The 20,814-nt window shown below is 42.9% G+C and overlaps 1 long non-coding RNA gene across 1 annotated transcript in view; it reads right to left on the reverse strand.

Annotated features, from left to right (window-relative positions):
• Nucleotides 1-7,477: 7,477 nt before the first annotated feature.
• LOC119411630 overlaps nt 7,478-20,814 on the reverse strand; it is a 23,475-nt gene continuing 10,138 nt past the window's right edge. Inside the window, exon 3 of the long non-coding RNA XR_005186897.1 lies at nt 7,478-7,624. This is a non-coding gene — a long non-coding RNA (uncharacterized LOC119411630). The remainder of the gene's footprint in view (nt 7,625-20,814) is intronic.

Raw genomic sequence — 20,814 nt, forward strand, 5'->3', positions numbered from 1 at the left:
TATATATATATATATATATATATATATATATATATATAAACTTTTGTTTGACAATAGCTGAGAGTCATCCTCAACACATACTCTGAGTTCTAACTGGGCAAGTGGTTTATTTAAGACATTGCCTATAACTATATGAATCAAATGTCTGTTAGCCAAAGATCTCATGAACCACTTGATGTCTTTTAATGAAATCTTGGGAAAGTAATCATTAGTTTTACACTAACAACAATTAACCTTTGAAGACAACTTGAAGACAACAATTTGATACTGTGGACCACAGTATCCTTTTATCCCGGCTAGAACACTGGGTTGGGATTACTGGTGCAGCGTTAGAATGGTTCTATTCATACCTGAGCGACAAGAGTTTCTGTGTTAATTTTGCTAACACTCTATCTACTTCAGTGCCTCTTTCCTGCAGGGTCCCGCAAAGCTCCATTCTTGGACCCCTTCTGTTTTCTTTGTATCTCCTCCCCTTAGGGTCTATCCTGAGGAAACATGGTCTTTCCTTTCATTGTTATGCTGATGACTCTCAGATTTATCTGCCGTTAACACCTAACAGTTCCTCCTCCATTTGCCCTTTGTTAAAATGTCTTGATGACATCAAGACTTGGAGGCTGCGAACATTTTGAGTTTTAATGATCAGAAGACTGAGGTCATTGTGTTTAACCCTAGCTCTGCCACTGTCACTGATCCTGCAAACCTGGACTCCCTTCAGCCACATCTAAAACAGTCTGTTACCAATCTCGGGATAGTTTTAGACTCTGACTTTAAGTTCAATAAGCAGATAAATTCTGTTCTTCAAAAAAGCTTCTTTCCGCTAAGGCAGATAGCTGAACTCAAGTCCGTCCTGTCCAGATCCGACCTTGAAAAATTAGTCCATACATTTATTACAACCCGGCTGGACTTCTGTAACTCGCTTTATGCTGGGGTCAGTCAGGTCTCTCTCTCATGTCTCCAGCTTGTCCAAAATGCTGCAGCTCAGCTACTAACAGGAACTCGCAGGTTTGAGCACATTACTCCAGTTCTGTCCTCTCTTCACTGGCTTCCTGTTAGTGTCAGAGTTGATTTTAAGATTCTTCTGCTGACATTTAGGTGTGTTAATGGCCTTGCACCATCATACCTCTCCGACCCCCTTCATCCTTATACTCCTTCTCGGGTCTTGAGATCATCAGACCAGCTGCTTTGGCTGTACCGAAAACCTGGCTGAATCTCAGAGGAGATCAGGGGTTTTCAGTCATGGGCCCTAAACTCTGGAATAATCTGCCCATCAACATTTGACAGGCCACCTCAGGCTCTATTTTTAAATCTCTCCTCAAAACATCTGTACTCATTGGCATTTAACACAGTGTGATCTCATTTGGTATTTCGTTGTTGATGATTGTGTTCATCCATTTTGCTTTAACTCCCTGACATTTAACACAGGGTGATTTGATTTAGTATTTCATTGTTCCTCATATTTAATGTTTTTATGCTTTTATTCATGTTGCTGTAATATGTTGTTATTAATATTTGATGCTGTGATCTTTTTTGGTAAGCACTTTGATAACAGTTACTGTTTTAAATGTGCTATATAAATAAATGTGACTTGACAACAACTTTTTTTTTCTTTCAACCTTTATTTAGACAGGAATATCCCATTGAGGTTGTTTTCACACCTGCTAGTCTGGTAGACTCAGTTTGGTTGGGGACCAATATTCATGACATTTTGTTACATTGGAGCTGGTGCATTTGCATTCACACTGCACTGTGCAGTCGAGCCAACCTGTTGAAGCAACCTATTCCCCCGCTCGCATGTGGGGGTGCTGCACCAAGAACTACTGAAAGAAACAACACAAAAACCTCTTAAGACACTTCTTCTTCTGGAAATGAATACAAAAATGGAATGGCATCAAGTTTTAGCAGTTAGGAGTTATATTTTGTCATTTTTCAAAAATGGACTCAGCATGAGCAGAAGATGAGGCAGAAGACCATGGAGAATATTGTTTTTCACACAAGGCAGCTGATGGCTCCATATAAGGTCAGAGAAATGCGTGTTTGTTTGCTCTGCGCTGTTCTCCACTTCTTGTTTGTGGAGCGGGGCCCGGTCTGATTACATTCACACTGTACTCGAACCGCGCTGGAGTTTTCTTCTACCAAACCGAGACCCAGATTTTAGCCTGGGCCAGAGTTCGCCTTTTTGTTCCATGACAGAGTTCGATGGTGCGTTCACACCTCCCCAAACAAACCGTACTTTCTGGGAAAACGAGCTAGAGTTCGATTAAAACGTACTAAACAGGGCTAGTGTGAATGCACCCTGAGCCTCGAGGACTCATTTAGAAGAGAGACCTGATTTCAGCAAAGAATGATGACAACAATGGACAACAGCGACAACAATAAACAGTTATAAAATGTCATACAGTTTTTTGATTTTTTTTACAAATAGGATGGCTAAAAAAAGAAAAGTAACAAAAAACAGCTAGGTTCTAAGGCAAATGTAGAAAACTAAAAATAGGAACATGTCTGCATCGGTTTTTACCAGGAGTCCAACAGATTCTTAAAGCCACTTAGAGAGGTCAAGGTCGAGAGCTTCAAATCTTTTTGTAAGATATTCCAGGAAACAGAAGCGGAGTAGGAGAAGGCCCGTTTGCCTAGTTCAGTCCACACTGAAAGAACAGCTGCAGGTAATAATGTCCTGAGAGCGCACTCCGTAGCTGCACTCACGCAGAGACATGTAGGAGGAGATGTATGAAGGCAGCAGACCAAGAAGTGATTTAAAGATGAAAATGTACCAGTGAGAGAGTCTGCGTGAAGTTAATGATGACCAGTTAACCAGTGAATACAGGGTGCAGTGGTGGGTATGATAATCACATCCAGTTATGAATCTTAGTGCACCATGATAGACAGCATCCAACATCTGCAGCATCCAACATCTGCAGGGTTCTTGTAGGAGCGTTCATGTAAATATTGTCACCGTAATCAATGGAGGGAAGGGAAGTCACAGATACAAGGCGTTTTCTAGCATTCAAAGTTAGATAGGATCTGTTTCTGAAAAAGAAACCCAGTTTAACTTTCAGTTTCTTTATCAAGTTTTCCACATGGAGCTTCAAAGAGAGATGTGAGTTGACCAAGATACCCAAATATTTATAGGAATCAACAAACTCAATGGGGACACCATTTGAAGATGAAATCAGAGGAAGAACTGCTGGGACTGACTTCCTATTTGAAAAAAAGCATCCCTTTGGTTTTGTCGGCATTTAGGACAAATTTGAGGCGGAACAAATCAGTCTGGATGATGTTGAATGCAGATTTCAAAAGCTGGAAAGCCTTAGCAACAGTTTTAGCTCAACAATAAACAACTGTGTCATCAGCATAGAAATGTATGGATGCATCAGGGATGTTTTTACCAACATTACGTATTACGTATTACGCAGTACGTTGACTGTTAAATAACTGGAGGAAGTACCATTATGTTGAACACATTGCCTCCGGTCTGAAAGATAGTTAGAGAACCAACCTATGGTGTGATCTGAGAAACCGATTTCTGAGAGTTTATGACACAAGATGTTATGATCCACAGTGTCAGAATCTTTAGACAGGTCTAAGAAAAGTGCAGCACAATAATCCTTAGCATCCAGTGCTTCAACAACATCATTAAGAACCTTCAGTGAAGCAGTGGTTGTGCTGTGTTGTTTCCTGAAACCAGATTGATGTGGAGGTAAGATGTTAAATGAGTTCAGGTAATTTTTGATTTGAGAGTTTATCAGTTTTTCTAGAACATTGACCAAAATGCAGAGTTTAGAGATTGGTCGATAGTTGTTCAGTGAGGTGGGGTCTCCTCCCTTCAGCAAAGGAAGAACAAAGGCTGTTTTCAAGTGTCTGGGATGGAGTTTTGTCTTATGGAGAGATTGAAGATGTGGGTCACAGGGACTGTGATGAAATGAGCAGCCAGCCTTAAGAAATAAGGTGGAAGTTCATCTGGACCTGCAGATTTTTTAGGATCAAGATCTTTTAACAGTTTATTCACCTCACTGACTGAAAACGGAGAAAAAGAGAAGGTGTGATTAACTGAGGATTGACTTGTAGGAGGGATTTGATTTGTAAAAGTTTGGTTATTAATTGAAGTGGCTGATTTTCCATTAGTAACTGTGTCAAATAATGAACTAGAAGCAACAAAATGTTTGTTGTAACAGTTCAGATCTCGTACTTGTTTGACACAGGAACAGAGTTGTGATGGGAGGTCAGAGGATTGGGGGGTGCCTGAGAGAGATTTGATGGTTATCCAGAATCTGTTAGGGTCATTTAGATTTTTGGAGGTCTGAGATAAGAAATAGCTGTGTTTTGCTGCTTTGACAGCAGTTGTACATTTATTCCTCATCTATCCAAAACTCAACCAATCAGTGTATGAGTCAGATTTTCTCGCTGCAGCCCAAAGATGATCTTTCCAGTGAAGGAGGTCAGCTAGCTCAGGAGTAAACCAGGGGCTGTTTCGTCTCTTTATTCTAAACTGACGAAAAGGAGCATGTTTGTTCACAAAATGAAACTATTATGAAAATAATTCCAAGTGGAGTTCACAAAATGAAACTATTATGAAAATAATTCCAAGTGGCGTTCACATCGTCAGTTAATAGAATATGATGCCAGTCAAAGTGAGACAGATCCCAGACGAATGACTGTTCGCAAAAACATTTCAGATCCCTTTTTTGAATTAATCTGGGCTTAGAAGGTGGAAATTTAATATCTCTATGAGTCGCTGTCACACAAAATCACTCAAAATGTCAGCGAATACACCTGCACCAGGGATTTTGTAAAGCATATTTGTTAGAAACAGGTCTAAGATGGAAGATTTTTCAGGACGATTTTTGTTTGGTCTAGTGGAAAAGTCTATCAGTTGGGTTAGATTGAGAGACAGGCAACATTCCTTGAATTTATCACAGAGGGGGGTGGACTTATCCCAGTCAATGTTGAAATCTCCTGCCAAAAAGATCTCTTTGAATTTTAAATTACCAAGGAATTCTATCAGGGAGGACAGAGCCTCAGGTGTTGCTGAGGGGGGGGGGGGGGATGATAACAACCCACTACAGATAAGATCTGGCCTCCATTCAAAGTAATGTTTACAGCTAAGGCATCAATTTGGTTTGGAATTGTTTTAGAAGACACAAGGCTAGCAACTAGAGAATTTCTGATGTAAATAGCGACTCCACCCCTCCTTTTTTGACGAACACAGCGGTAGATGTTAAATCCATTGATTACCAGGTCATTATTAAGTACAGATTTGTTGAGCCCGGTTTCAGAGATGAAGATTACATCTGCCCCAGAAGAACTGACCAGAATTTTCAAGGCATCAAATTTGATCAGAAGGCTACGAGCGTTTACATGTAGAAAATGAAGTTCTGACATGTTTTTAAAGTCATTTGGTGTGGTGTAATTAGTGGGGGGTCCAGGATTGGGCTGAATCCCTGAGAGCAGTAACAACATTATTATCAGACATTTTCTAGAGTTTTTTGTGACTGATGTGTAATTACAGGAGTTAACAGTGTGACAATTAGTCCCCATAATTGAATCATGAGAAACATTAATGAAGACGCGTTCATTCAGAACCCAAAAAAACAATGCAAGTTGCAGTGATGGACAAATCCATGTGGATTAACAAGATTCAGTGACTCCAGATAGTCTGAGATCTGAAAACAATGACAATAATATAAATGGTGCAGAAAAGTCTCAGACCATAAAACGTCAAAAATCAAATGAGCAAACTAATCCAACGAGGTGGCCTAACTCCAGTTTGAGTTGGGCTGAGGGGGGCTCCGGCCCCCTTGCAAAGATGGATGGATGCTCCCATGAGAAACAGAAGCTGTGTCCTGAACCAACAGGCAGAAACAGATAATTTGCAGCAAATAGCAGAGCGAGTTACCAGAAAATCCTCCTGAAATGAACGGCATAGTCCTAACTTGTTTCAGGTCAACAGGGGACAACAGCGTGATCCAAAATAAAATTAATTATTATCCAGGTGAGTTTGGATGGAGGCCTACAGTAACTCAGATGCAAACTCCGAACTTTTCTCGAGCACCACGCAGCGCTGCTCCTCCGCTTCTCTGCACGTCACCTCCGCACCCGACAGCAAGAGAGGCACCCTCGGTGAAAACTACGAAAATTACCGGAGAGGCTGAGGTTGAAGTCGTCACTGGTCCGGTCCAGTTCTGCTCCAGTCCAGCTCTGGCGCTCCATAGCACAAGAGGCGAAGAGGCTGAAGTTGTCCCTGGCCCGGTTCTGCTCCGGTCCGGTTCCGGTGGAGCTTCAAAGCATCAGAGTGTCTCCTCCAGGCAAAAACAGCGATTCCACGGAGGTGGACAGTCCTTCATTAAAAGTAATGGGCTGCTCACTGAAGCTGAGACCGGCTCTGTTGAAGATGAAGTCCCTCACAGTCAACTTGGTTTGGTTCTGGTCCTGTTCAGGCGACACAGGTACACTTTCCCCACACCAATGAAGACACCACGAGGGCCAGTCCAGCAGAAAACCAGCGAAATACCACCTGCCGATTCTCGTCGGAACCAGGTAGAACCACAAAGGTCCAGATGAGAAGTTTGTTGGGGTCCAGAGAGAGCGAGAAAAAATACCGGACCTTCGTGCGACGACTCCCCAGCTCGAGGGGTCACCTGGCCGGCAGGGTGCGCTCAGAGTGACCGGTGGGGTGGGAGCGGCCGGTCCTGGACCTAAATATATTTTTTGGACGGTCCCTTCTGGCTCTCTGAGTCACTGAACACCAAATTCGGTTGGAAGGGGGACCATCTTTAGTCTGGTTCGAAAAATGGGTCAGTTTGATGATAAAAGAATGCAGAGAAGCCGGGGGGAGCTTCCATCCATCTGCTTGCCGGAAGTGAAACAAAATTTAAGATGGCTACCACAGCTACCTGACTTTGAAAATCACAAAAAAAGCTATAATAAAGTCTGTTTTACAAATATTAATTTATAATTGAATGTGGTAGTAGCCTAGAATCATCTCCAATGCAGAATGTCTGTGTTGCTCAATGTGCAAGATTATTGCTTGAGTTCAAGTACAAAATGTAATTTCATTAACTGTTGGGCTCAACCCTGTTACTCTGTTTGCAAATTATCTCATGAAGCACTGAAGAAATTTTAATAATGTTTTGAAAGGAAATTTTGGATGTACATCTGCAACTAACTAACTTTTGAGGGCATCAATTCAGAATGGCTGCCAAAGTTAATCAGCATTAGCAAACGTAAAAATAGCTATACTTCTGTCAGATTTACAAATATTGAACAAAAAAGATTCAGCCATGTTTAGCCATATTGAGATGACATTTATTTTAGTTTTGTGATATGCATTTTGTCAAGGATTTGGTTTTTTTTTCAAGGAATGCTACACCTTTATTAAAAACAAACTAATCTTTCGGCCGTTATTATTTGAAACAGTTTCCTTATTATAAACAAATGTGTGCGAAACATGTTTGTTCCTAGAACTAAAATGGTACCTGTTGGTATGGGCTGCAGTAGACCTCTGAGCCGGCGAGGCCGCAGGTGGAGGATGCTCGAAACAGGTCCGATCTGCCCAGTAGGAGGTCTCTGCTGGGGGGGTAACATGCTCCCTTAGAGCAGTCATTCTGGGACCGAGTTACTGCTGCTAATGCTAGAAGAGAAGAACATGAACGTATTATTCTAACAGTTTGACTGCAGTCACAGTACTAACAGCCTCCGTTCATTCTGCACAGTTTTTTTTAACAAAGTCGTTTTTTTTATTATTCTTTTGCTTTTGTAGAACACAAACATACACAAAGAAAACAGAACAAAAGTAAAGAACACTGAATAAAATCCCCTCACACCCCATCCCTCTCACACCGGACCAGTCACACATATACAGGCATTGAGAAGCTCTCAACAAATGAAATAAAAGGATGCCAGGTGTCCGAGAATCTTCCTGCAAAATCTTCCCTAAAGGATGGATTTGACTTTTTCCAGATGGATATGATACACAACCTCTCTTATCCATTGTATATAGGCTGAGGGGTGTGGGTCCTTCCAATTGCACAAAATTAGCCTCCCGGGCAGAAGAGAGACAAAGGAAATCCCATCCTTCTTGTATTTGCTTAAGGACATCTCCACAGGTATCATTCCTAACAGTGAGATGAGTGGTGATGGGTGTACAGTTTTGCCACATGTCCCAGAGAAGGTGTCAAATATAGATTGCCAAAAAGTCTGAAGTTTGGGAGAGGTCCAGAATGTATGCAGGAGTGTAGATGGAGTTTGTTTACAATGATTGCATTTGGGGTCCAGGTTGGCTTTGACAGTGTGTCTTTGGCCCAGTGCAGCCAATGCACTACCTTGAATTAAATTACGGCATGTCTCAGACAGATTGAGGATGCGTAAATGTTCTTAAAGATCTTTTGCCAGATTGAGTCTGATATGGATTCCTCCTAGTCTGTTTTCCATTTTGGTTTAAGGGAGTTCAAACTGGACCCATAGTATGAACTGATCAGTTATCTTGTTGAGGGCCCCCTTAGTATCAGACCTGCATTCCAAAATCTTAGCAACAAAACGTTTAGAGGGGTAACAACGGAAAACAGAGTTAGAGCTCACAAAATGTCTCAGCTGCAGATATCTGAAAAACTGTGACTTGTGAATATTAAACTTCTGTATCAGCTGTTCAAAAGAGGCAAATATACCATAAACATAGAGATCACACAGTGAATGCACTCCCCTCAAGACCCAGGTGTCAAAAGCTGTATCAGCTACTGAGGAAGTAAACACATGATTATTGAACACAGGGGCGAAAAACAGTAACTCGAGTTAAATGTCGCCCAGAACTGATTCCAAATCTTAACCGCCCAAATCACAACTGGGTTAGAAGTGTAGGTTGATCAGCCGGTCAAAGCAGATGGCCGCTTGTCCTGAGCCTGGTTCTGCTAGATGGTTCTTCCTTTTTAAAAGGGAGTTTTTCCTTTCCACTGTTGCCATAGTGCTTGCTCAATATGGGAGACTGCGGTGAAGTGAAGATTCAACTTGTCTGCTGGCTTCTTTAGATAGAGAACTTTACTAATTGGCTTTTCTATGTATGTGAATGTTCCTGTAAAGTGCCCTGACAACTTTGTTGTGATTTGGTGCTATATAAATAAACTGAATTGAATTATTTATTGGCAGCACGGTGGCGCAACTGGTAGAGCTGCTGCCTCTCAGCGAGCAGGTCCTTGGTTCAAACCCGGGTTTTCTCTGGGTACTCCGGTTTCCTCCCACAGACCAAAAACATGCATGTTAAGCTGATTGGTAACTCTAAATTGTCCCTAGGTGTGAGTGAGAGAGTGAACAGTTGTTTGTCTCGTTTGTCTCTATGTGTCCCTGTGATGGACTGGAGACCTGTCCAGGGTGTACACCGCCCCTCGCACAGTGATTGCTGGACATGGGCACCAGCGACCCCCGTGACCCAAAATGGAATAAGCGGGTAAAGATAATGGATGGATGGATGGATGGATGGATGAATTATTTATTGTTTAAAAGGCAGTTGAGAGGGGGCGTGGTTTAGCGGTCAATGGAGTAAAACGTGGGTTTTTGTAGCTCCTGCCGAGTTTGGTCAAAATTCTTATTTTACTGTGCTTTTTTTTTTAATAAACCAAGTGTTTCCTCTCTACATTTTTGCATTTTTTTGGTCTAATTACATCCTTTTGTATCACGTTGAAATGTCAGGAAGAGGAAAATCTCGTACTATTCAGACGTAGATAAAGCCGTGCTAGCAGGCCTCAACTTCTGGGCCGCTGGGGCTGGGTGACGAGCCTGTCCCAACACAGGTGAATCCGGACACTGATCCCTTAAAACTAGTCAAGTCAAGTCACATTTATTTATATAGCACATTTAAAAGAATAACTGTTATCAAAGTGCTTACCAAAAAAGATCACAGCATCAAATATTAATAACAACATATTACAGCAACATGAATAAAAGCATAAAAACATTAAATATAATGAGAAACAATTAAATACTAAATCAAATCACCCTGCGTTAAATGTCAGGGAGTAAAAGCAAAATGGATGAACACAATCATCAACAATGAAATACCAAATGAGATCACACTGTGTTAAATGCCAATGAGTACAGATGTGTCAGTGAGTACAGATGTGTTTTGAGGAGAGATTTAAAAATAGAGACTGAGGTGGCCTGTCGAATGTTGATGGGCAGATTGTTCCAGAGTTTAGGGCCCATGACTGAAAATGCCCGATCTCCTCTGAGCTTCAGCTGGTTTTTGGTACGGCCAAAAACAGCTGGTCTGATGATCTCAAGGCCTGAGAAGGAGCATAAGGATGAAGGAGGTCGGAGAGGTATGAGGGTGCAAGGCCATTAACACACTTAAATGTCAGCAGAAGAACCTTAAAATCAACTCTGACACTAACAGGAAGCCAGTGAAGAGAGGACAGAACTGGAGTAATGTGCTCAAACCTGCGAGTTCCTGTTAGTAGCCGAGCTGCAGCATTTTGGACAAGCTGGAGACATGAGAGAGAGACCTGACTAACCCCAGCATAAAGCGAGTTACAGTAGGCCAGCCGGGTTGTAATAAATGCATGGACTAATTTTTCAAGGTCGGATCTGGACAGGACGGACTTGAGCTTAGCCATCTGCCTTAGCTGAAAGAAGCTTTTTTGAAGAACAGAATTTATCTGCTTCTTAAACTTAAAGTCAGAGTCTGAAACTATCCCGAGATTGGTAACAGACTGTTTTAGATATGGCTGAAGGGAGTCCAGGTTTGCAGGATCAGTGACAGTGGCAGAGCTAGGGTTAAACACAATGACCTCAGTCTTCTGATCATTAAAACTCAAAAAGTTCACAGCCATCCAAGTCTTGATGTCATCAAAACATTTTAACAAAGGGTGAATGGAAGAGGAACTGTTAGGTGTTAACGGCAGATAAATCTCATATCATCACAGTCCCTGTGACCCACATCTTCAATCTCTCCATAAGACAAAACTCCATCCCAGACACTTGGAAAACAGCCTTTGTTCTTCCTTTGTTGAAGGGAGGTGACCCCACCTCACTGAACAACTATCGACCAATCTCTAAACTCTGCATTTTAGCCAATGTTCTAGAAAAACTGATAAACTCTCAAGTCAAAAATTACCTGGACTCATTTAACATCTTACCTCCACATCAATCTGGTTTCAGGAAACAACACAGCACAACCACTGCTTCACTGAAGGTTCTTAATGATGTTGTTGAAGCACTGGATGCTAAGGATTATTGTGCTGCACTTTTCTTAGACCTGTCTAAAGATTCTGACACTGTGGATCAGAACATCTTGTGTCATAAACTCCCAGAAACTGGTTTCTCAGATCACACCATTGGTTGGTTCTCTATCTTTCAGACAGGAGGCAATGTGTTCAACATAATGGTACTTTCTCCAGTTATTTAACAGTCAACAATGGTGTACCACAAGGCTCAGTCTTAGGACCCACCCTCTTTACAATCTACATACATAATATAGGTAAAAACATCCCTAATGCATCCATACATTTCTATGCTGACGACAGTTGTTTATTGTCGAGCTAAAACTGTTGCTAAGGCTTTCCAGCTTTTGAAATCTGCATTCAACATCATCCAGACTGATTTGTTTCGCCTCAAACTTGTCCTAAATGCCGACAAAACCAAAGGGATGCTTTTTTCAAATAGGAAGTTGGTCCCAGCAGTTCTTCCTCCGATTTCATCCTCAAATGGTGTCCCCATTGAGATTGTTGATTCCTATAAATATTTGGGTATCTTGGTCGACTCACATCTCTCTTTTAAGCTCCATGTGGAAAACTTGATAAAGAAACTGAAAGCTAAACTGGGTTTCTTTTTCAGAAACAGATCCTGTCTAACCCTGAATGCTAGAAAACGCCTTGTATCTGTGACTTTCCTTCCCTCAATTGATTATGGTGATATTATTTACATGAACGCTCCTACAAGAACCCTGCAGATGTTGGATGCTGCAGATGTTGGATGCTGCAGATGTTGGATGCTGTCTATCATGGTGCACTAAGATTCATAACTGGCTGTGATTATCATACCCACCACTGCACCCTGTATTCACTGGTTAACTGGTCACCATTAACTTCACGCAGACTCTCTCACTGGTATATTTTCATCTTTAAATCGCTTCTTGGTCTGTTGCCTTCATACATCTCCTCCTACATGTCTCTGCGTGAGTGCAGCTACGGAGTGCGCTCTCAGGACATTATTACCTGCAGTGTTCCCTCAATGAGGACTGAACTAGGCAAAAGGGCCTTCTCCTATTCCGCTCCTGTTTCCTGGAACATCTTACAAAAAGATTTGAAGCTCTCGACCTTGACCTCTCTAAGTGTCTTTAAGAATCTGTTGGACACCTGGCAGGGTCCAATGCTGACATGTTCCTGTTTTTAGTTTTATACATTTGTCTTGGAATCTAGCTGTTTTTTGTTTTGTTGCCTTTTCCTTTTAGCCATCCTATTTGTTAAAAAAAAATAAAAATAAAAAATAAAACTGTAGTATGCTTTTTTATAACTGTTTATTGTTGTTGCTGTTGTCCATTGTTGTCATCTTTCTTTGTTGAAATCAGGTCTCTCTTGTAAATGAGTCCTCGAGGCTCAATGGGATTTACCTGTATAAATAAAGGTTGATTGATTGATTGAAATCTGAGAGTCATCAGCATAACAATGAAAGGAAAGACCATGTTTCCTCAGGATAGATCCGTAGATAGTGTTAGCAAAATTAACACAGAAACTCCTGTTGCTCAGGTATGAATGGAACCATTCTTTTTTTTTTTTTGCCCTTGTCCTGTTCTGCATTATGACACTTAGAATTATTGTCCAAGTGTCAAAGTGATGCCCAAACGATTTACTTTCACAAGCAGAGCATTATGGTTGGCCTTAATGCTCCACTTGATATATAAATTAAATTTTATTAGAATATGCTTTGGGTTTGTTTCAGATGTAATGGACACGGGGACGGAAAACAAAGATGATAACAAAGCAGAAAAGTGAGAGAAGAGTTAAAATGTAAAGAAGGAGATAGGAATAGAGGAGAGAGAAAGGGATAAAGAGAACACAAATCAACATTGGGTCTTCCAGCTTTTCTTAAACTCTCATTCTCCGTCTGACATTTGGGGTCAGGGGCTGGGGGGGAGGGTAGGCTGCCTGGTTGGGGTCTGGGCTGTGGGTGGGTATTGGGCCTTTGGGGCGATTGGGGGTGGGGCTCATGCTCCGGTTCTCCCTGGATTGTTTGGATCCTTTGATCAGGGTTCCTGGTTCTGATGGCCAGCCCTTTGGTTGGGGTGGCTGCCAGGTTCTGGTGGGAGGTCAGCTGTGGTTGTGTGTGTGTGGTCATTGGTAGTGCGTGGCGGCGGTCGGGGGAGTGGCTTCACTTCGACGGAGTGCTGGCTGGTCGGTCTGATGTGACATTCACGGTGCAGGGTGCTGCGTGTGTGTGTGTGTGTGTGTGTGGGGGGGGTGCATGGGTGGCATGCAGGGGCTTCTCCGGGCCTGTGGTGTGGGGCTTTAGGGATGCATTGGTGCACTGGGCCGGCCTTCCTCAGCTGCTGCTCTGGCCCTCGGCCTGGGGCTGGCTTGTGGTCACTGTTGGGCAGGTGGGGCGCATGGACGGCCCAACAGAGGCTCTGTCGGGCTGTCTCTGTGTGCCTGTTTGTCTCAGGTTGGGTTTTGGGTGCCCCCCCTCTCTTGGACCAGTTTTGGCCCCCCATTTGGTAGGTCGTGCTCCCCTCCGGTGGTGGGCCTCCCTGCCGCCGGTGTACTGGCGGCTCTCAGCAGCTGGGGCTGGGTGGTGGGGTGTGTGTGGGCCCGCCCTGGTGGGTGCCTGCGGGGGCCTGCGGGGGCCTGGGTGCCCTGGCTCTGTCAGGCCTCTGTTGGGGGGTGGTATGACCTCGGGACTTGGGGCTTGGTGTCCATGGCTGGATCCACTCTGGAGGGGCGGGTTGCCGGCGGGGCTTGTTGACTCGTCGCTACGGCCTCCTGGGGGTTTCTGCATTGTGGTTGCTGGGGATCGCCCAGGGCTTCCCTTTGCTTCTCTTCCTGGGGGGTGCGGATGTCCCTGTTGGGGGACTACTGGAGTTCCGGGCTTGGGGGCCGCTGTGTGTCTGTGGTTCCGGTCTTCCCTGTGTTACCTTTGTGTCCTGTGGGGACGGGTTTATGGGTCCCCACATCCACTATTGAACATTTTTATGGAGAAACCTTATAGTGACATCATGCTCACACAGGTGTTTAGATTCAAGTATTTATCAGATACACACTCAGTTGGGTTGTGGTGGCCATCAAATATATATTGTATTACCATGTATTGTATAAAATACTTTCTAATGATGTTATAACTATCATTATATAAGTTGTTTGTTGTTGTGGTTTCTTGGTTTTGTCGGGTTTTTTTTTTTCTTTTCTTTTTTTTCTTTCTGCAGGCCTAGAGGCAGACTTCAATGATGTTGAATGGAACCATTCTAACGCTGCACCAGTAATCCCAACCCAGTGTTCTAGCCGGGATAAAAGGATACTGTGGTCCACAGTATCAAATGCAGCGGTAAGGTCAAGGATTACCAGGACTACAGACTGACCAGAGTCATTTGCCAGAAGAATGTTGTTGCAGACCCTAACTAAGGCTGTTTCGGTACTGTATAGTTTCTTAAAGCCAGATTGAAAGATCTCAAGAATAGGATTTCCACTCAAGAACTCGTTTAATTGAGTGAAAACTATTTTCTCCAGGATCTTAGAAAGAAAGGGAAGTTTGGAGATGGGTCTGAAGTTTGAGCAGGTTGAAGAGTCAAGTCCAGTTTTTTTTAATAAAGGAGTTACCACTGCATGTTTAAAAGCATCAGGAACTACACCTGTAGCCATACTGCTGTTTATAATGTCAAGAACAGAGGGTCCAATTGAGGGTAGGACTTGTTTAAAAAACGATGCAGGGATGGGGTCAGCAGGGGAACCTGAGGGTGTCTTATAACCAAATACGTCATTTAGAAATGACAGGGAAATGGGTTCAAACTGGTTAAAGACTGATGTGGAGGGGACAAAGACAGAGGGGTCAGCTGTGGTGTGAGGAATCAGTGACCCGATCGACTCAACATTTTAACAAAGAAACTGGCAAAGTCCTCACATGTAACTGCAGAGACCTCCCAGTTGGCAGACTGAGGCACGGTTAAAATGGCGTTATTGGTATTGAAAAGAACGCTGGGATTGTGGCTGTTTGAGGCGATGATTTGAGAGAAATATATATATATTTTTTCTGATTTAACAGTGGCCCGGTACTCTTTGTAACATGATTTTAGCATGATAAAAGAAACGTGAAGTTTGTCCTTCTTCCATTTACGTTCGGCTTTCCTGCATTGACGTTTGGCTGCGCGAGTGATCTCATTCATCTAAGGGTGTGGAGTGCGCTTTGGATGCCTAATTTTTAATGGTGCAACTAGGTCAAGAACCTTAACACAGGTCTCTTGATGTACAGTGACTAGCTCATGGGTGTTCATGGAAGAGGATTCATAGACTGAGAGAGAGTTTTTAGTAAAAGCAGAAGAGCGCAGCAGTGGAAGGGTTAAATATTCAACAAGGCCTGGCTGGAGGGGGTTTGGACTCCTTGACAAAAGAAGTGTTGAAAGAAATGGGTTTGTGGTCAGAGAAAACTGCACTCCCAATTTCTAACTCAGAAACAGATAAACCAAATGTTAATACTAAATCCAATGTGTGACCATGCTGGTGAGTTGGTCCTGCAACATTCTGTACAAAGTTCAGAGACTGGATCAGATCTAGAAAGTCCTGAGTCAGCGGCTTTTCAGGGCAACAGACATGTACTGTATATTGAAATTTCCCAGAATCAAAACCCGATCGTATCTGAGCAGAATCCAAGTTAAAAAGTCAGAGAGTTCAGCCATGAAGTCCTTATTATATTTGGGTGGTCTGTATAACACAGCAGAAAAAAATGGATTTGAACGGCCCACCTCAAAACACAGCAGTTCGAAGCTCAAAAAATTAGCTGGTATCTGTACCAGTTTGCAGTTCAATCGTTTTTTGAAAATAGTTAATAATCTACCATCTTTGCCTGATGTTTTCAGAGCATTAAAATAAGAACAGTCCGGTGGTAAAATTTCCGACAGGGCCATGAACTCACCACAGGAGAGCCATGTCTCAGTCATGCAGAAGAAGTCCAGACAGGTGGAGGAGAAAAAGTCCTTCAAGATGAACGTTTTATTAGCCAGAGATCTGGCATTTATCAGGGCAATCCTTGTAGGAATCACAGCAGGAGAAGTTGTCCATGAAGTTAAGACCAGCGGTCTCAGATTTGTGGAGTTCGGCCCACGACTCCAACGACCGGAAGCCCAGCTGCAGCGAACAGGTCTGCTGTGGAAGCGCAACCCAACCCGTGGGACCGGGAGGGACTCAGGTGGATCAGCGCAGCGCCAGGACAGGTGATTTAAGATGTGGTCCTCGGTTGAAGAGGAAGACGCAGCAGCAGCCCGCCAGGCTTTGATCCTCACAAGACGGCCGGCCCATTTTCCACGGCGCTTGGAGCGATGTCTTCGAGCGGGCAGGATACCACGGTGGAGGTAAACAGGAAAGTCTTCAAGCAGAGGTGGGAGTCCAAGAGGGGGTCCAGAGTTACGATCATTGTGATCAAACAAAGTGAGACTGGTGGCAGATAGTCGGAGATTTAGGAGTTGATGACGTTCATAAACCAGCAGTGAGTCGATGTTGTAGGTGAAAAATGACAAAAACAGAAAAAACACAATCACTGCAGACAGAGGTGGAGGGCAGGCCATGCACAGCGGTGCCATCTTCCTGGAACTAGAGCTACTGTCTTCCCTGAAAGAAGATATCGCTGGAATTATTAAGAAGGAGCTGCAAGAGGTTCTAGGAGATGCATTGTCATCCGTTGAATCTGAACTGCAAGCTGTGAAAATGCAGCTAGCGAGCGACTATGCCACTACCAATGCTAAGCTAGTTAAGCTAACGGCTATGGTGGGGGATGTGGTGGAGGCGCTCATGGGTTGTACTAATGACATCTTCGGTATGGAAACAACTCTCGAGCGGCTTGCTGCTAAAGTTACCATGTTGGAAGATAAGTGTGAGGACCTAGGATCAAGATCGCGCCACAACAATATCAGGATTGTCGTGTGGAGGAGGGCGCTGGCTCCAGCTCTCCTTCTGCTGTGGCCGCGCTGTTGAAGGAGGTGCTCGGACTGGAGAAGGAAGGCTATCAAGAATCATCAAGAAGGCTCAGCAGAGACTACACTTCTTAAGAGTACTTAAGAAGCACAACCTGAACACCAAATTGCTGCTGACCTTCTACCGCTTGTCCATCGAGAGCCTGTTGACATACTGTATCTCAGTATGGTACGGCAGCTGCACCCTGGCTGACAGGGAGAGGCTTCAGAGAGTAGTCAAGAGAGCACAAAAGATAACTGGCTGCCCTCTCCCCTCCCTGATGGATATTTACACATCACGCTGCCTCGACAGAGCAGAAAGCATAATCAAGGACTGTTCACACCCGGTGTTGAACTGTTTGACTTGCTACCTTCAGGGAAGCACTACAGGGGCATCAGAACACGAACAAACAGATTCAAGAACAGTTTTTTCCCGAAAGCCATCACCACACTGAACTCACACATGCACTGATTTAAAAATCTAACCTCCCAAACCCCTGGACTTCTATTGTGCAATACTACTGACATTTCATACTCTCAGTCACCTTAACTACCTCACTAATATCCATAATGTACAATATAATTGTGAAATACTTGTATTTTTTACTTTCTTAGTGCTATTATATCTATTTTGCATTACATTTTTTATATTTTCAGTGTGTGTTTTTCTTAAGGTGTGTTTTTGCACTGAAAAAAGGAGTGGCTCTTAATTTCATTGTACTTGCGTATAATGACAATAAAGGCATTCTGATTCTGATTCTGAACCGCTGATGGACCGGTCTCATCGTTCTTTTCAGCCCAAACCCAAACCTAGACACCGATTGCGAGTAATTGTGTGCAGGTTTCATTACTATAGCGACTGTCTGGATATTTTACGTCGTGCAAGAGAGCGCCAGCGGATTAAAATTGGAGCCGGGACCATATTGGTCTTTCCGGATCATACTGATAAGGTTGCCCGGGCTCGGGCAGCCTTCAACGAGGTCAAGCGGCTACTTTGTGATGTTGATGGGGTCAAGTACAGACTTTTCTACCCGGTGCGGCTGAGGATTACCTACAAGGGTGTTGTGAAGGAGTTCACCACATCTGAGGATGCCAAGCAATATGTTCAGACTTTGATCTCTGGGTGAGCTCTATTCGTTCTCAATGAGTGTTCTTAATGAGCTCCTGGCCATCATCTGTTTTGTTTATATGAATATATATTTCTCTACTTTTGTTTAGATTTAAGGCTTACTTATATCACTTGGATACTTAAGATATGATTGATCATTAGTTATCTTTCATTCATCTAACTTTTAGTAACCTTTGGGAAAGTCTATAAGTATATTATTATGTAAAAAAGTTCAATCTGGTCCTCTGGACATTCAAAAAAAAACAAAACAAAGCAAATCAACAAAAAAAATGTAGAAACGTTTCGTCTCTCATCCGAGAGACTTCCTCAGTCTGAGGAGCTGTATTCAGCTCAGTCTCTTAAATAGCACCGTCTCAGAGTGGATCAACCAGTTTTGCTGCTGACAACCAATCTTTCAGGGATGAAGATGTTCACATCCTGGACAGAGAGGAACGATGGTTTGAGAGAGGAGTAAAGGAGGCCATCTTTGTGAAAAGAAATCGTCCATCATTAAACAGGGGTGGAGGCCTCCGGGTTCAACTGTCCCCCTCTTACAATGCTGTGATTGCTAGTATCACTCAGCCCTCTGTGAGTAGTAAACAGCCATCAGGTGCTAATGATCCATTGTTAGGCTGATGGTCCTTCTTGAGCATGTGATCAGCTGGTTCTGGTTGTCAGCAGCAAACTGGTTGATCCACTCTAAGAAGGTTCTATTTAAGAGACTGAGCTGAATACAGCTCCTCAGACTGAGGAAGTCTCTCGGATGAGAGACGAAACGTTTCTACATTTTTTTTTGTTGATTTGCTTAGTTTTTTTTTTTTTTGAATGTCCAGAGGACCAGATTGAACTTTTTTAGATTTTTCTACCTGGATTATTGAGCATGCATCAGGATATATTATTATGCTACATATTTCTCTTCTGTGTTTAGACATGTTGTTGGTCTCAATCTTGTTTGGAGGAGGGTTACAAATGTAGTGAACTAAGCCTCAGGTCAAGTCCTGGCCTTGAGGACCTTCCTGGGACAAGAACTGTATTTCATTGATTTGAGTCCAGAAACACAAGATTAAGTTCATCCAGAGACTTTCTCTTGTCCTGCACTGATCAATTGAAAGAACACTCTTTTTTATTATCATTACTATTTTACAAATTTCTTGATAATCAAAGTGTGTTTAGTTCAAACCATTTTTAAATGTTGAAGTGAACTACTCATTTTAATTCAACTGTGAAACAGTATTAGTGATTTTTTAATCCTCATTCAAAGTGGAAATCAAATTGGAATGTGTTGCGGAGTAATTCATGCATTTTCTGATCTTCTGTCTGAAATGAGCAAGTTGTGATGTCGGTCAAAGGTCGAAGACAAGTTGTTGGAACGAACTGTCATGTTTTTATATCCTCTCAGACGTAAATAGAGAAGCTGGCACCTGTTTTCCCCCAACTCATCTAAACATTTCTCTCGTCTGTCTCTAAAACATTTTCAGTCTGTTCCAAAACATTCTTTCTGTTTTTCTGACTTTTAATAACCTCTTACATCACTAAAACACACCCCTGTCTGGTCGATTGACCAATCAGGGACTTCCCAAATGAACCGGAAATAGAACTCTTTAAATGTCGGCACTTCCTAGTTCGTTCAGTCGAGAGCAGTCGAGCACAGTCGAGGTCGGTTCGGAGAGCAAACCGAACGGAAGAAGTGCTGGAGAGAACAGGAGTTCCAGACATGATCCGGAGTTCTTCCGAGTCTTGTGGGAATTATGAAATCTTCCACATCTGAGTGGAGCCTCTGACGGACTTACTCCTCTTGTGAGTCCACCGAGAGGTGAACCTGTGTCGGACGGAATACCGGCACTACTTCGGACGATTCACAGCTGTTCCTACGGAGACGCTGAAAGGGTGCGTTAAATGGAACTCCGTACCAGTGGAGACACCTGCTACAGGTAAAGAGTTGATTTACACCACCTAAGTGTACCGAGGAGGAAGCTGGGATCTCAACGGAGCGTGCCGTTCTGATACTGACACATTTCCCTCATCCATCTTTTCCTCTCCATTTAAACTTCATTTCCATCTTTAAACTCTTCTATTTTGCTAGAAATCATTCCAGATATTTTCAGAAATGTCTGTTGTGAAGCAACGGAAAACCATGGCCGTATGGTTTTCCTGACTGTAAAGCTAATTAATTAAGCTGTTGTTATTTTCAATTTTGCCAAATTAATGTAAATGTTTGATGTTAAACACAAAGTTTGTTTTCTCAGTCATCCAGGTATATAACAACAAAAAAGGTTGAATCATGTCATCTGCACTTCGTTTTTTTTGTTAAAAAGAAACGTTTCGCCCCTCATCCAAGAGGCTTCGTCAGTCTGAGGCCTAGCCATCTGGTATTACCCAGAAGCCACCCTGACTCTTGTGTTTCAAGCCTGCCTCAGATACCCCTGAAGTCTGGCCTTTTCACTAATGGTTTCAAAAACACAAAGTTTGTTTTCTCAGTCATCCAAGTATATAACAACAAAAAAGGTTGAATCATGTCATCTGGACTTCGTTTTTTTTGTTAAAAAGAAACGTTTCGCCCCTCATCCAAGAGGCTTCG

Source organism: Nematolebias whitei, chromosome 7 (genome assembly GCF_014905685.2).
Source record: "Nematolebias whitei isolate Nwh7 chromosome 7, NemWhi1, whole genome shotgun sequence".
Classification (NCBI taxonomy): Eukaryota; Metazoa; Chordata; class Actinopteri; order Cyprinodontiformes; family Rivulidae; genus Nematolebias; species Nematolebias whitei.